We start from the raw sequence: 12,748 nt of genomic DNA on the forward strand, positions 1-12,748 counted from the left end.
CCATGACTGAATGCTTTTCCCCAGCATAATGCAGCAGGCAAGTATAGGATAGGATGAGCTGTCAGCCTCTTGGTATACATCATTTGTCACAGACCTTCTTATGTCTGCAGAGGCAGGTATACCCCTGTTAGTATGCAGAGTTTGTCATGGGATTGGCAATAGCTATGCACACCCAGTGCACTTTTGTTCCTGTCAGGTAATGCAACTCAGGACTGTTATGTTGTAGGATGGCAATTTTACCAGCATGCCTGGCAGTTGGAGTTAAAATCAGACCTCTGAATGATTTAGAAGATTGGCAGCTGTCCTCCATCTCCAAAAGGGGTATGAGAGATAGAGTCGTACACATTCTATGTTCAGTGTTTTAAGTAGACTCAGATATTGGAATTCCATTCTGTTAGATTGGATGGTATGGGGCTGATGCTTTATGATGCTAGCAAAATGTGGGAACTAGAGATTTGGGGATCACTAGCAAGATTTCTTGATTTCCATGCACACATTCATCTCAAGGAAAAAAGATTCCGTTTTCATACCCATAGAGGTCCACAGAAAAGCAAGTGCTTTTGGAAAATGTGCATAGTGCAGTTAAAGGCCAGCTCACACAAAGGCCTGAATTTGGCCACCCTGTTCTGTTCTGTATTCAGGATGTAAGGAAAGGGAAAATTACAACTCGTGATTATTAAAAAAAAAATTCCTCTCTTCTATTTTCCCTGCCAAAAGTCTGAGCTATTCCTAGACTGTGCTTCACATTCAGCTTTCTACACATTGCCTTTTCAGTAGATTCAAAAGCATATAGCATGATATAAATGAGATCTTTTCCTAATTTCAGCTTTTTGGCTCAGGGAATTCAAATAAATTTAGCTGAAAGATGAAAAGCGGGGGCCTATCAAGGCAGCAACAAAGAAACTGAAAATAAAGAATAAGAAAAAAGTTTAAAAAATCTGATAGGAAAAAAAATGTTCTTAATTGTACTTAGATTCTGTTTCCTCACAATTCATTCCTCTCCTTCCTCTATTCCCTCCTGACCAGTCACTCAAAAAAGGGCACTGATAAATGTAAAATCAACCCTGAGCAGATAGATTCTATAACCTGTAATTGGGCTACACATAAAAGCTTCCTTATAATCATGGATAATGCAGAAACTGCAATTACTTAGGGAAATACTGAAATTTCCTTAGAAACATTTATTTGGAGTTTGAAGGAATCATAGAAATCATTTCACAGATAAGGAACTGAGACCCAGAGTTGTACCTGAGGTCACATAGAAAAGAAGTGACTAAACCAGAATTTGAAACCAGATATTCTGCCTCCAAACCCATCACTTTTCCCACTTCCACAATCAAGGAAGATTACAATAGAGTTATCAGGTTATGTCTACACTTAGTGAACATAGTTCATAGTGCACAAATTCATTTATTCTGTTATTATACACAAAATTATGCAAATTTGTTCAAAATGACCAAGTAAACTAAAAATAAATCAAAATCTAGGTAGACTGTGTTGTGCCAACATCTGTCACCTTTTATGGTTACATTAACAAAGTTATATAATAAGAATTTAAACCTGGTGGGCAAGATGGTTCAGAAGATATGGTTCTGGCTTTTGAGTGAAAGGGACTTGCTTCAAATTCTAGTCCTGGTTCAAATATCATGTCTCTTGCAATCTTTGTGACCTTAGGCAAGTCATGTAATCAGTCAGTCAACAGGCATTTGTTAAGGGCTTTCTATATGCCAGGCACTGTGCTAGGCACCAGGGATAGAGACAAAATTAAAAAAAAAAGTTCATTTACACCCTCTTGGCTTCAGTTTCTTCATCTGGAAAATGAATCAATTGGATAACATGATCTCTAAATTCTTTCTTGCTCTAAAACTATGATCCTGTCATCAAGCATTAGAGAAAATCAAGTCATGATAACTTTTTGAACCTCTTCACCATTTGAGGGAGTGTCATCTGAGAAACATTAGTAATACGAGAATATGTCCTGTTATATCAATCGATAGCATTTTTGTGCAAAGAAGCATGTGTTCTCAATGCAAAAATATTCCTTTTCTCCAAAGGTCTTTCTTCCAATGCTCTTTAAATTCATTTCATTATACCAGGAAATGGTCTCTATTAGACTTTACTCCATTACTCTCTCTTTAACATTTCATAGATTCTGATTATCTGTAAACAAGGAGGGTAACTGAAATTTCCTTTAATAAGAATTTGTCCTCAGGACCATCTCTTTCAAATAGTAGAAGCTAGGGTGATAGATAGTAACCACTGAGCAGGAGGAAGGTGAACCCGACATATCTTGGAATGGTATGTTATATATAAACATACATTTAGGCACATATATAGGAGCACATATATATGCTGTATAATAAATGTATATGTCATATATATGGTATGTATATCATCAATATATTTGATTATTATATACATTTGGTCACACACATATACACAGATAGCTAGATAAACTACAAATATTTGTCAAGTGCCCACCATGTACTAGTTGTTTATTCAGTCATGTCTGACTTTATCACCCCATTTAGGGTTTTCTTGGCAGATACTAGAGCAGTTTGTCATTCCTTCTCCAACTTATTTTACAAATGAGGAAACTGAGTCAAACAGTGTTAAGTGACTTGCCCAGGGTCATACAGCAAGTAATTGTTTGAGACCTTATTTGAATTCAGATTTTCTTGACTCCAGGTCGAGTGCTCTATCCACTCAGACACAGAACGGTCCCACTATGTGCTAGGCAGTATGCTAAACACTTTAAAATATTATCTTCTTTGATTTTCACAATAGCTTTGAGAAATAGATGCTATTATTGTCCCTACTTGACATATGAGGAAACTGAGGCAGCCAGAGGTTTAGTGACTTACCTAGGGTCACATAACTAATAATCTGGATTTGAATTCAAGTCTTCCTAACTTCAGGTCCAGGACTTTATTCACTATACCATATAACTGTCTCTAATTGAAATACAGAATCTTCATAGCTAAGTGATTTCCTTTATTGTAGTAGGATCAGAGATTTAGGATACAACTGTATTTTGAAGATCATCTGTCCAATCTCTTTATTTGGCAGAAGAGAAAAGTGAGGTTGAGAGTTAAAATCCTTATCTTCTGATTCCAAATTTTCTGTTCTTGCCATTGCAACAAAAATGTTTGACATGGAGGGGAATGGTGGGACATGCCAGTAATCCCATCTACCAGACAGGCTGAGGTCATCTGGTGAATCTCTGGAATTTTTGAGTTCTGAATTGCAGTGTGAGCTCTGGCAATGTGTGCATCAGTCTCATTCGGAACAATGGATGATCTCACTTTGAACATCTAGTCTAATAGGAAGAGGAATAACTGAGGTGAATATTTCAGACCAAATTGGAGCCTATAATTCTGCCACTGTAAGCCAAGAGAACTTTCCAACTGACCAATGGGGCAGAGTCCAGCAGCAGAACAAAGTTGCTCAGATCCAAACCCACCTAGGTCAGGAACATGAAGAATTCCAACCAAGGGGGCAGCAATCAGACTTTGCCCTGGATAAGATCACTTTGGGAACACTGAAAGTTCATGAATCTCTATTCCTTATATGAAATATTTTAAAAATCAACTAAAAAACAAAAAAATATATTTTAAAATTTCATCTTATGAGGTTGAAACAGCTATATGGTTCTCAGTGGCCAAATGGTGGATCTGGAGTCAGGAAACTCTGAATTACATTCTGCATCAAAGACTTACTAGTTATGTGACCTTGGGTAATTCACCTAACCACTTTGAGCCTCAGTTTCTTTATTTGTAAAATGGAAACAATAAAATATCTTTCTCACAGCATTTCTGTGAAAATAAAATCTCAAATGTGGTATGTCATTAAAGTATTTTATTAACCTTGAAGCACTACATAAAATGATATTATTACTATTATTATCATTATTGTGTCTACATGAAGAGAGGTTAGCTGCTCTATGAAGATGGAAACTTAGTCTTGTAGTATATAGCTGAATATCTTACAGTCTTTAGATTGACTACAACTTTGAGGGAATTTCTCTTACTGTTTCCTTCTCCTTTACTTTGTCTAACATCTATTTCATAGAAGCATTTAGTAGCAGGAGCATTAATGAATTAATTAATCAAATAAAATCCTTTCTTGCATTCTTTATTAGGGTCTATGGCCCTGTGCTAAGGACTGAGGGGTATAGTAAGTACCAGTGAGCAAGAGACAGAAACCCTCTTCCTTTCTTTGACCCATCCCCATCCCCCCCCTTTCCATATTCTCATCTATCTCTAGCTTAGTCCTAAACTTCCTCATACTCCATTTGTATATAGGGAGTACACAGGGTACAAGAAAAAGCATTTAATACTTTAAGGATCTGTAAATTTATCAGTGACATTCCATTAATGAAGATTATGACCCCTCTACAGGTTGGATGTTCTTTTAGAATTGTTCTGGCCCCCCAAAATGATCACCCCGAAGCCTATCTGTTGATGTACCTTACCATAATTAATTAAGTATTTTCTTTGATGAATGTTCCTGTGGTGTTCCTTTTAATATAGAGTTTAACAATGTACTAATCTTCCAAACCTTCCCAGCTGGTCAATGTATGACAGAGTTTGGAACGTGTTGATGACATAGTCATAGTCACCTTCATGCAGTGGTGAGGCATCACAGTGCAACTTGCTAAGGGAAAAGAGCTAATAGAGGGGTAAAACTTACTCATTTCACTTTTTAAAAATTATCTCCTCCCTGTCCTCCTCCACCAAGACGTCAATTTCTATTCCATTTCCTATCATTTTGAATTTAATGTACCTAAAACTGAACTCTTACTCTTCTCAATTTTTTACCCCTAAAACCGAACTTTCCATATCTCCCTGATCTTTCAAAAACCCAACAACTTGCTCCTCCTTCTAATTTCTTATATTCACACTAATAAGCTTGGTTATTCTCTGTGATCCAAATACGAAAAGGCGCCAGAATGAACTGAATGGTTATATGGTGAGCTTCAGGGCAGGGAATGAGAAAAGCCATGGTTGAAAACAGACACATAATTCTTATTTGGGTTTACCTTCCTCTGTAGTGGGTATTGCACTGAGAACAATGCCTGGCACATAGTACTTGTCTAATAAATGTTTATTGACTGACTGAGTGATGAGGGATTTGTCTTCTTCCCCATTTGGAGGCTGCCTTTTGGAAGGCCATCCGCTGAAACCAGAGTTAACCCAGGCTTCTCTTCTGATATCTCTAAAATTGCTGTCATGTAGGGTCATACAGTCTGTCTTGGACTAATGGTGTGTAATATAATACCAAGCAAAGGCAACTTCCCAGGTTCAAAATACCAGCATAGGTGCTCTCTATTTTATTCAGTAACAAACCCAGAACAGAGAAGATCAAAACATGACATCATTCCAAATACAGCATTTACTAAGTGTGATTAAATAATCTCCAAGTACTACCCCACCCCAGGATCTTCCAATCATTCAATCAATTACAAAGTCCCTGTTCTAAATACTACTCCACCCCTAGGCTATACCTTAATTAAGTCCACCACAAAACCCCTCTTCTCAAATGGAGATTAGTTTCCAAACATAGGTAAAGTACCTTCATTTGTCAATCACAGAGCACAATAAGGTCAAAAGTTCCCCACCCCTGGATCACAATTGAATCTACCCCAGAGTTACATCAAGTTTAAACACAGCACTTAATACCCAAATGGAGGTCTTTTCTTCATCTTGACACCAGGCAAGTTCTCAGCAATCTTAGTTCCTGGGGAGACAAGGCTTAGCAAGGCCATAAGATACATTGCCAGTCCCTTCATGAATTTATCCTCTGTCTGTAGAACAGTCCTAGAACCCCTGAACACATTAGCAAAGCCCTCTCCCAGGATTTCTGTAAACATACAACAAGAAAATCCTTCTTCAGGGCTTCTGAACCAACAGAAAGGCTCCCAGACCCCTGCAACAACAGCACTGTCCTTCACCAGTGGACAGTATTCATTCTGTCTGCAGGACAGTCTCCAGACCCCTGCAACAACAGCACTGTCCCTCACCAGTGGACAGTATTCACTCTCTGTCTGCAGGACAGTCTCAGGGCTTCTTAGCGAACAGCCAGGTTCCAGGACTTCTTCAACAAAAGGACAGTCTTTCACCAGTGGACAAATCTGGCAAAATAACATCAAAACAGACAGACAAAGTACCAGCAAAACAGCCATGTCTCCTCAGTCCTTGGCAGCTCAGGGGGCAGGTCTCAAAAGTCCAGGGCAATTCAAAGCGGCCACCAGCAATTCCCTTAGTCTCTCTCTCTCCACGAGGTGCTGCTCCCAAAAAAGATCTTCCGCCTCTCTCTTGTGTCTCCAAATCTACGTCACCAGCTCCTCCCAATTCAGGACTTTCTTTTCACATCAACAAGCCCATCCCACAGGTGGGATTAACAAACTCTGGGTTTTAACACAATCAATTTGAAAACCAAGCCAATACAGAGGAATCTTTAATTGCCATTACTATCACATGGTGCCACCCTGCGGTTTGAGCTCCCAACCCTCACTCAAAGAGTAGAAGGCATGCTTTAGGGCCAGACAGGTATTCAGTACTCCAGTATTCCATCTCCTAATCCATAGAGATATTCTGAGGATTTAGAGTCCCCCAGAATGCAAACAAACTGAAAATAAGCACCCACATTCCTATTGGACTCACACATACAATAGGAGTAATGACTAACTGTTCTATTATTATGCAATAATATTACTCCTCCATCAATTTTTCTTCTTTCCTTCTTTTTTTATTGACTTCTCTATGGGAGATACTTGAGCCATTCTTCAATTTAGCTGCAATGTAGGGGTTCAAATCTCACATTTAGATGACCAACACTTAAAGTTGTATTTTAGATGGTTACTTCTTCCCACTTTCCTCATACTCTGCCACCATCCCTAGAAGGATAGGAGAGGATTCAGGACTGATGTTTGTTTTAATTATTTTTGTTCATTTTCTAGGTCGCCATAACCAGAAATTCATCACTTTGTGGAAATCCTACTCATGATGAGCTGCTTTTTTCTAATGTAGGCTGGTCCTTGGATGACAGATATTCTGCCTCTGAGATAGTTCTCAGAGCTTTTCCAGGAAAATCTTGTGTTCTCTGCATTTTAAAATCAGTTGTGTGATTGAGAAAATGTGGTTTGCTGCAAAATAATTGCAAAATTCTGCCTGTTCCCTGCAAGATCTTGTGTTCCATTGGCATAACCTTCAAGAACAAGGGTCACCTCCAGGCCATCCTTCTTCATTATGAGTAGATTTTTTGTTTAGTAAATAACTGTAATTCAAAGTAATGCACAGTAAGTGCATTTGAGAGGCATAAACAGTTCCAGTATCAGTTGATTTTCTTTTTTGACTAATGAGATTTGTTCATTCAGTCAAAAAGGTTGGTTCAGGTTTGTAGAAAGACAAATCAGAGGGTCAGGGAACCTATACCCAAACTACCAAATTTTCTTTTTCCCCCATTGTTGGTATAACACATTACAAATTATCTAAGCAAAGAAACCATTGGATGTTACCAGACAGTCTCTTAATCTTATTGAAATCTCATTAGTTCAGATCACTGCTAAATGGTGGGTAATATTGTAATTTAGAGAAGAGGACAGTTTTGATAAAAAAATAGAAATCATGAAAAAGAAAGTTAATAACCAGAATCACTTCAATGTATCCTCCATCTACAGAATTTGTCTGCTCTGCTTTCTGATCATAGGTCTCAATATCATTAGTTAATCAATTCATAATATTTATTAAACACTTACTAAGTGACAAGCACTGTGTTAAGTGCTGCAGGTACAAAAAAATGGTGAAAGATAGTCCATACCCTAAAGAGGGATTGGGAAAGTTTTGTTGTAAAAGGTAGGAACTTCAGTTGGGACATAACAGAATCCAGAAAAGCCAGTATGTGTAGATGAGGACAGAGAATATTACAGGCATGGGGTACAGAGAAAAAACACAGAGAAAAGGGATGTTCATGGAAAAACCAAAAAGCCAGGATCACTGAATTGAAAAAAAAATGTGTTTGAGAGTAATGTGTTTAAAGAAAAAAACTGGAAAGCTAGGAAGAGGCTATTATGAAGGGAGTTATGTACCAGAGAATTTTCTATTTTATCCTGGAGATGATAAGGAGTCAACAGAATTTATTGAGTAGGTAACTGATGTGTTAGACCTGAGCTTTACATAAAGTCATTTTAGTGGGTGGAGGTGGCAACAGGGTCCAGAAATAGTAAGGGGACTGAATACTTGGTTAGTAAGTAATCTCAGGGGAGTCTTATAGAAGCATGGCAAATAGGATCAGGTGCTATTTGGCATCTCTGTTGCCCATTGTCCAATTCTGGGTTGCAGTTCTAAGGAAGAAAGGAATGACAATAGTCATGAATGGATAGAAGATGATACAAATAACTCCTAAGGACTTTATCATTATTAGAACAGTTACAGAGAGACTATTTAAATGGAGGGCATGGGGTGAGTGTATTACTTTGGGATGATCACAAAAGAAAAATGGAAGGTTGCAAAAGAGGGATATACTCGAGAAAGAAGAATGGGAAGGAAGAAATAGGGAAATTATCTCAAATAAAAGAGGCACTCAAGGGAGAATATTTATAATAGAGAGGAAAATGGGAGAAACAGATGATTCTTGGCCTTCACTTTTATCTGAACCAATTAAAAGAGGGAAGAATATATATATGCACAATACAGTTGAGTGTAGAAATTCATCTTACCCAACAAAGAAGTAGGAGGGGATAGGACTAAAAAAAAGTGAAGAGTCATAAGAAGGAAGGCAGATTAAAGGAGGCAGAGGTCAGAAACAAAAGAAGAGGGGACAGGTGAAAAAAACAGGATAAACAGAAGAAAATAGGATAAAGGGAAATACAGTTAAGTGATCATAATTGTGAATGTGAATGTGAAAAACTCACCCAAAAAACTGAAGTGGATAAAAGAATAAATTAGAAACCAGAATCGAACAATACATGGTTTACAAGAGACTGTTTTGAAACAGGAATACACACAGAGGGTCAAAACAAGGGACTGGAGAAGAATCTGTTATGGTTCTGCTGAAGTGAAAAAGGCAGGAGGAGCATTCATGATCACATAAAAGCAAAAGCAAACATAGACCCATTTAAAAGAGATAATCAGGGAAGCTACATTTTGTCTTTTTTTTCAAATGCTTTATTAACTTCTGTTTTACATCATTCATTTCCTCCAGATTTTGAGTTACAAATTTTCCCCCATTTTTCCCCTACCCACCACCCCAAAATAGTGGTTCCACAGGATGTCCCCTCCTCCAATCTGCTCTCTCCCATATCTTCTCCCATACCTCCTTCGACTTTGCCAGTAGGGTATGGTGGATCTCTCTGTCCCAATGCCTGTATATCTTATTTCCCAATTACATGTAAAATAGTACTAACAATAGTATTTATATATTTTTAAACATTTGATTTTAAAACTTTGAATTCCAGATTCATTCCCTTCCTCCCTTGTCACCCACCCTTACTGGGAAGATAAGCAATTCAGTATAGGTTGTACATGAGTAGCTAATGCAAAACATTACCATCGTAGATATATTGTAAAAGACTGACTATATTTCCCTCCCTCCTATCCCACTTGTTCTATTCTTTACTTTTATCCTGTCCTTCTCAAAAGTGGGTCTTTCCAACTTCCCTCCCACCCCCCAGCCTGCCCTCCTTTCCATCATCCCTCCTCTCAGCCCCTTCCCCACTACTCCCTTGTAGGGTGAGATACCCTATTTAGTGTGTATTTCATTCCCTCCCTGAGCCAAATTCAATGAGAATAAGGTTTTGCCTTTTTGCCTTCCTGTTCTTCCCCTCCATTGTAACCATTTTCCCTTGCCTCTTCTATATGAGATAGTTTATCCTATTCTGTCTCTCCCTATCTCCTCTCATTATATTTCTCTCTCACCTCTTAATTTCACCTTTTAAGTATCATCCCTTCCTATTAAATTGGTCCTGTGCCCTCTATCTATGTATACTTGTAAGCATATATACATATATTCACATATGCATTCATATGCCCATATATCCTCCTATACACACACACACACACACACACACATATATTTCTATTCTCTTCAACTATTTTCATAGTGAGAAAAGTTTCATCAGTTACAATGATCATTTTTCCATGTAGGAATGTAAATAGTTCCACTTTGATAAATTCCTTATGATTTCTTTTCCCTGTTTACCTTCTCATGCTTCTCTTGCTTCTTGTATCTGAATGTCAAATTTTCTATTCAACTCTGGTTTTTTCATCAATAATACTTGAAAGTCCTCTGTTCCACGGAATGACCATATTTTCCCCTGAAACATGATACTCAGTTTGGCTGGGTAGGTGATTCTTGGTTTTAATCCCAGCTCCTTTGCCCTCCAGAATATCATATTCCAAGCCCTTTGATCCCTCGGTGTAGAAGCTGCCAAATCCTGGGTTATCCTGATTGTGTTTTCACAATATTCAAATTGTTTCTTCCTGGCTGCTTGTAATATTTTCTCCTTGGTCTGGGAATTTCAGAACCTGGCTATAATATTCTTAGGAGTTTTCTTTTTTGGATCTTTTTCAGGAGGCGATCGGTGGATTCTTTCAACCTCTGTTTGGCCCTCTGGTTCTAAATCATCAGGCCAGTTTTCCTTAAGAATTTCTTGGAGGATGATTTCTAGGTTCTTTCTTTTATCATGGCTTTCAGGCAGTACAATACTTTTTTAATCATCTCTCCTGGATCGATTTTCCAGGTCAGTGGTTTTTCCAATGAGATATTACACATTGCCTTCTATTCTTTCATTTGTTTGGATCTGTTTAACAGCATCTTGATTTCTCATAAAGTCACTAGCTTCCATTTGCTCCAATCTAATTCTGCAGCAATGATTCTCCTCAGTGAGCTTTTGAGATTCTTTTTCCATGTGGCAAATTCGGCCTTTAAGGCATTCTTCTCCTCATTGCCTTTTTGAGCCTCTTTTGCCATTTGAGTAAGTCTGTTTTTTAAGTTATTATTTTCCTCAGTCAGGCTGTTGCCTCTCATTTCATAATTTTCTTGCATTGTTCTAATTTCTCTTCCCAATTTTTCTTCCACTTCTCTTATTTGCTTCTTAAGGTCCTCTATGGCCTGTCACCAGCTCGTATTTTTCTTGGAAGCTTTTGGTGCAGGAGTTGTGACTTCACTGTCTTTCTCCTGTTCCATGCTTTGATCCTTTTTGTCGCCAAAATAGGAGTCTAATGTTGGATTGCTTTGCTTCATTTGCTTCCTTTGCCTTCTCATTTTGCCACTCAATTACTTGACTTTTGGGCTTTTTGCCAAAAAGGCTACCAGACAGGGGAGCTTCATACCAAGTGCTGGAGTTTTCTCAGCTGCCAAAGGTGTTAGTTGGGTTCCCTCTTTGAAGCCTCCATATGCTCTGGCAAGCTGGTCACACACCTCAGGACCTCTACTCTAGACCGCAATCCACATCCAAGCAGATTAAAGCAAGAGTGATTACCCCCTCAGACTGGTTGCTTGGTCCCCCTACACTCTGCAGGCCAGGAGCTGAAGCTGCCATGTAGGGGCGACTGCATGGCTATGACTCCTCAGTGGCTTCTCACCCTGGGGGAAGAGGCTGACACATTCCCAACTACTGGATCCCAAAGTCCCCCCTGCACTGACCTCTCACTTTGTCCTTCACATCTATGTGTTGATAATTCCTGAAATGACCACAGCTGCTGGTGATCTGGAGTCCCTCCAGTCGGTTAGTCAGGCCTGCCCTGGGGCTAAAACCTCGGTGTGGGGCTGGGCTTGGCTCCCAGAATGCTGCATTGGCTGATTCCTGCCAGACTGCTGGGCAGGAGGTTAGCTTCTTTGTTTCATTTTGTGGTTTCTGTAGCTCCAAAGTTTGTTTGGAGTCCCCTTTTACATGAATTGGGGTAGGTCGAAGCCGGAGTCCCGTGGAAGTCCTGGTTCTACTCTGCCATCTTGACTCTACCCCCAAATCTACATTTTGTTAAAAGGTACTATAGACAATAAAATAATATGAATACTAAACATATATGCCACAAATAACATGATGTCCAGATTCTTAAAGGAAAATTATAAGAGAAAACATACTGTAAAATTGAACCATTAGGAGACCTTGCTTCATCTATTGGACATGGATAAAACTAACCATAAAATTAAATATGAAAGAAATTAAGGAGATTTATAGAATTTAGAAAAATCAAGTAGGATATACCTCAGGAGAATATCAGATAGAAATAGAAAGGAATTTATCTTTTTTTTATTAGCTGTATATGATAGCACTTTCTCAAAAATGGACTATGTATTAGGGCATACAAACCTCAGAAACTAATGCAGAAAAGTAGAAACAGTAAATGCACCCTTTTGAGAGTATAATGTAATAAAAATACATTCAATAAAGGACTTGGGAAGCATACATTAAAAAAATAATTAATAATATAATAATATAATCATAAAAAAATAAGTGGCTCAAAGAACAAATCATAGAAACAATAAAAAATTTCTTTAAAAGTAATGATAACAATGAGACAATATACCAAATTTGTAAGATGCAGTACTTTGGGGGAAATTTATATCTATGAATGCTTGTATCAATAAAAGAGAGAAAGAACAGATAAATAAATTGGCAATGCAATAAAAAATAGAAAGAGAACAAATTTAAACCCCCCAAATAACCACAAAATAACAATTCTGAAAATCCAAAGAGAGATTAATAAAATATAAAATTAAAAAAAAATGAGCTAATGAACTAATA

The sequence above is a fragment of the Petaurus breviceps genome, unplaced genomic scaffold (genome assembly GCF_028583685.1).
Source record: "Petaurus breviceps papuanus isolate PSGF00001 unplaced genomic scaffold, PetGlider_PUasm1.0 37, whole genome shotgun sequence".
Classification (NCBI taxonomy): Eukaryota; Metazoa; Chordata; class Mammalia; order Diprotodontia; family Petauridae; genus Petaurus; species Petaurus breviceps.